Raw genomic sequence first — 5,600 nt, 5'->3', positions numbered from 1 at the left:
TCATCAATAGGTCATGTTCCAGTATTATATCTCTTTATGAGGTTATTTCGGATTTTTCTGTTTTTCAGCTTCTTTTCCTTAAGATTTTTCAAATTGCTGACGTCTGCTCTGAGTTTAAGAATTTTATTCTCCAGTCGATGCTTCCATTTTGGTTCCTGAGCCTTACTGCGTTTGGGTTCACTAAACTTATGTCCTAATTCAGATGTTACGACTTAGGCTATTGAGTACATAAGTTGATTCGTTTGCCCAATAGTTCTAGTAGGAATATCCCTTGCAGCTTTATTGGCCTCTTGTAGGAGTTCCTTCAATTTTTGTTTTCGTTCCTGGTTGCTGTTCATTTGCTCGATAATTTTTCTTGCGAGTTCTTGTTCCTTATCTGACAGCTTCCTTTCAACTATTTGTATATTTAAAAATTTTTCAGCATTCTGCACGTTGGGTTCTGCTCCATTCATATTCTTGGTCACTTCAGGGTCAGTACGGTCTCCTTTTACAGCTTGATCAGTGCTTCCAGCTCAAGTTCACAAAATATTGAGTTTGATAATTAAGCTGCGTTGCTGCATCAGCCTTTCGAATGAAATTTCAGAATTTGGGTGTTGTTCAAGCCAAAGTTGGAACATTCGTTTCTGAAGTTTCCTAACTGATGGGTTTGAACTGTAGAAGCACTGCATGACTTGTCGATTTTCAGCCATGCTCCACTTTTTCCTAGTAAATACTTTCGAGTTCTATGGATCTTGGTCCTGTAGCCCATTTGTCACTGGCTATCCAGGAAGCCTACCATCCAGTGCGTTCCTTGGTAACCTGCGCGACGACCGATGCGGTATAGAGTTCTGATTTGTCTTCACCATTTTTAACTGGGGGAGGGTAGGTGCATGAGATAAAAAATAGGTAAATAGGACAGAATCACCCCTAGCCTTCGAATACTCTAATAGCACTGGGGGAAGGAGCAACGTGAAAAGAAATACAGAGGGAAAGAAGAGTAGGGACCAGTATACAGATAATATAACAGGATATATTACATGTATATTACATGCAGTAAGGTGTGGTCCAGCTCCAGGTGCCTCGGGTTCGCCGTTCCCGTACTCACTAGAGTGAGCCCTTGAGAAGCTCACTATTAAATATATATATACCGAATTTTAAAGATACCAAGCTATTTTAAATATAAACCTGGTTATAATCCATTTCCCAAGTAAGAAGACAGACAAGTAAGTCAAGTGTCAAGTTTGCGCCTGCAAGTAGTGCAAGTCTGGGTGACCCGCTCGTAGTGCAAGTCTTAGACAACTCGTGGTAAAGGTAGAATAAGTTCTGATCATTATTCTTAGCATTAACCCTTAATGCATGGCACATCTCTTTGAGGAGATGTATGATGCTATGCATTAAAGGCAAGGGGCCACTATCCAGACCGGTTTCGACCTTTATTGAGGTCACATCAGTGGGAGCCAGACTTAGAAATACCAAGGTTTAAGTAATACAGAGCTTATAAATATTTTACCAAAACAAGTTACCATAAGGTGCTTTGACCTTATTAAATAAAAATCTCAGGGTAAATACTAAGAATAGTGATCAGAGCTTATTCCACCTTTACCACGAGTTGCCTAAGACTTGCACTACGTGCGGGTCACCGAGATTTGTGTGTGTGTGTGTGTGTGTGTGTGCGTGTGTGTGTGCAGTTAATGTGCAAAATGTCTGACCTCAGTGACCTCCAAAAAATGTATGATCTTTGCAATGCGGCTTGTAGGAGTGCTGTGATCATTGGCGCACCCAGGGGGTGCCAGCGGGCCCGAGCCCCCACAAAAAAAAAGGAAAAACACACTAGAAAATTTTCCAAAAATGTTTTCCTAATTAATTTTTTCTTCTTTTTTTAAATTTATGTTGTGTCGTGTCTTCTATATTTATATACTACTTATGAATTAGGTGGGAATACCCTATAGCTGTCGGGAATCACAGCCGCTGTGAACGCAAGGCGAACGAGGTAGTACTCGGGCGGACCGAGCGCTACTTCTTCGTTTGCCCGACCCGGGCCAGAGGAGATCATGGGTATCATGCATTGGCGATCATTGCAGGTGCTCAGTCATAGGTCGTATACAATGCGTAGCGTCTCTTCTCGAAGCATCTACTCAACTCGTCCCCCCAAGATTAAATCTTCAGTGTCGTCCCCCTCTCGAAAATTAAATGTTGAGTGCCACTCGCTGTGACGAAAACGGCAGAAATCATAGGTGTATCAATAGCCACAGTATCGAAACGGACAGAGCATCGTCTCCAATCAGTTCCCCAAGGTTCGATAACATTTTCCGATTGCAACATAACTGATGCAGTTGGGACATATTTTTTAGGAAGAATGGTCTCAAATTCCATTATCTTATGTACATGACTTGTGTCAGTCTATAATGTCGAATTCACGGTGTTCTAACAGCCTGAGATGGGCCTACAACTTATTAATAAAACTTCTACAAAAATTGTAGCTGTTTCCATTATTTTGATTACTCCATGTACCCCATTCCTCTTACGTTGTGTCTATTGACTTTTATTCTGTGTCCATTATTTATCTGATTGATTTTGTCTGTCTTAGTTAAATACATTTCATGATTTGGAGGTTTAGATCCAGTGATTTTAAATGCTGATGTTTTAAAAGTTTTAATTTCTCTATAAAATTGAAAGAATATAAAGAAAAAAAAACTGAAGAAGAATAAAAAAAACAGCTGTACTGTTTTCAAAATCATGGCTCCAACCCACCTAAGCTCTTTATCGAACTCCGAAAGATCCTTTGGTTTTCCAATTGTCATCAACACCATCGATTATTAGTGACAAGCAGAATTCTTAAATAGTTAGCTAGAGCACGTGGTGAACCACGTGACGAAGTATTTTGCATATACTCTGTGTAAGGGACGTTTGCGTACATCTGTATAAAAGTTTCTAATTCAGTGGTCAGTATGTGTAGTTGGTTGGATGCAAGATAAATTAAATCCACCTGAAATGCATGTACCCGAATATAATTATTTTGCCTCATTCAGTAAAACTGAATAAAAATTATTGTCACGAGGTGATAAAAAAAATCAATACAGTCGACGAGACATTCAAAAGACACAGCATTTCCTATAGCAAGACAAAGATCAAATGCTAGTTAACGATCTGGATGCTATTCAGAATCCTACATATGGGTTTTATCCCTTAGGAGAAAGTGAAGCTAGAGCCCCTATAAAACCTATCATAAAAGGTAAAATATGTTTAGATTAGGACTAATTATATATTGTCTAAAATGTAACAAAACACACAAAGATCGAAAAAAATTTCTAGAAACAGTTCCAAAAAATAAGCGTAGAATACTTAAAGGATTATGTACAATTTGTGAGTATAAAAAGAATTGGTTTTAGGGAGGTATCAAATACATAACATCAGTTTATTACGATATACTGTATAATGAAAACCTACTAGTTTCGCCACTTAAGTCGATTGTAGATGGGATTAGTTCACCTACTTATCTTTTATCAAATCATCTTGCTACATATTCTAAAGAATTATACCAAACGCACGAACTTCTTCGTTAAGAACTCTGAACACTTTGTACAAAAACTATCGGAAATTTCCATCATGCTATCGGATATTCTAGCTAGTGTAGATATCATACCTTCGTTCACCAATGTTCCAGTAGATGATATCCGGGAACTAATACACGATCTGTTTCCTCCAGATATCTTCTCAACTTTTCAAACATTGTCTTCATTCTAATTTACTTCAGATGGAATGGCAAATGTTACAAGCAGCTATCAGACCTTGTAATCGGCATCATTCTGTTTCCTCCATGTGCTGATTTATTCACGGAAAACTTCGAAAAACTTTTCCTCACATCTACGAATACTAAACCTTCAATTTAATGGAAATACGTAGATAATGTCATTATTTATTTATTTGTCGTATGTCAACTCTTTCCACCAAAAAATAAAAGTTACTTTGGAATAGGAAAATGAAGAAAAACTACCTTTCTTATATATTTTAATTACCAAAAAAGCTGAAGGAAACTTCTCACTTAGTGTATAATGCAAGAACATTCATGTTCTTGCATTATACACAAAGTGAGAAGTTTCCGGTATAAATTGGAGGATAAATTGGAGGAATATGGTGCTCCCTAGTCATTGCAACTGTGTCTGGGTGAAATCGCTGCAAAAAGGCAACAGACGGAATTTGAAAAGAGGCACTTTAATAGGATGACATGTTGCAGGCCTATCTGTTCAGGAAATTGTTCCCAAATTGAAACATCCCACGTCAAAAATCAGTGATACCATACTGAGATGGAAGCTCAGGTAGTCAACTGCAAGTGCTGCTGCCAGCAGTAACTACTCACCACACTCACCGAATCTGGCTGTAGGGTGCTACGAATATGTAAAAATCATCATTCGTGAATCAACACGTTCAATCCAGAGTTCCGGGCATCGACTAGAACACGAATCTGCATAAAAACATTCAAAACCGAGGCTCACGACGTTTGTTTCCATGGCAGGCAATATGTAAGTCTTAATCCCGAATATGCAGCGTTGTCTTCATTGGTACAAAGGGCGAATACGGTGGGACTTGGAAGCTTTGTAAGATGTGTTATGGAACGACGAATGACGCTATACCCTTTACCGAGCAAATGGACGGGTGTGACTGATGCCCGGTGAGCGTTTCTTATCAACTATGAAATTCGGAGGTGGCGATGTGATGGCATGGCCCCGTTTTTCCTGGTTTCGCCTAGGACTACTATTTGTGGTGCCATGAACAATTACTCCGAGAGGTATGTGAACAATCTGGACAATGCAATGATTCCTATCACTTCCTATGTTGCTGTCGGTATCAATTCCATGTTGCGCAAGCAGATTTTCCATTACCGTTAGTAAACAGAGATTCAACATTAAAGCTGATCATTAAGTCATTGGGTTAAAGGGAAAGATTTTTCACTTTATCCAGAAACTCGAAAGAATTTTTTTCGAGTTTCTGGAATTGCCGATGAACGGGAATTGCCAATGTGTGCCTTGAGTAAACGTGACGAAAACTTAGCCGTGCGATATATAGGAGAAACAATCCCGAAGAAGACGAATGCTTCCTTGTGGACCTTTGGCATACCATAGAAACAAGGAAATCTAAGAAATTAAGTTTTACGTTTTTCAATGGTATCCCCATTAAGGCTTATGACTTCATCCAATATTGAGTTTAATTTTCTTGGTTAACATCTGGATTAGCACTTTTATTAAAGGCGCACATTGGCAATTTAAGTACGTTACATAGATGATCTCTTCGCGATGTGGCTGCACAAGGATGATACATTACCTGCCTTTCTAGCCAGCTTTAACAATCGATATCCACGAATTAATTTCACAACTGAAATAGAAAAGGAAACCCAATTAGCTTTCCTAGATATCTTATTCTCCCGCTACTCTTGAGATAAATTAATAACTTGGATTTACCGAAAAGTTACCTTTTCTAGCGCTATGTTTAACAGCAATGGACTCAAGTCTTCTCAAAAGACTTGAATTATTAAAAGTCAAATGATTAAAACAGCATTGTGCTCAAATTATTGCGCTAAACCGCAACAACTAGAGAAAGCACTTCTGGATTTTGAATGGTATAGC

This window comes from Typopeltis vanoorti, chromosome 16 (genome assembly GCF_054136105.1).
Source record: "Typopeltis vanoorti isolate ZY-2024b chromosome 16, IOZ_Tvanoo_1.0, whole genome shotgun sequence".
In the NCBI taxonomy this organism is placed as follows: domain Eukaryota; kingdom Metazoa; phylum Arthropoda; class Arachnida; order Uropygi; family Thelyphonidae; genus Typopeltis; species Typopeltis vanoorti.
This window is presented reverse-complemented; position numbering follows the sequence as displayed.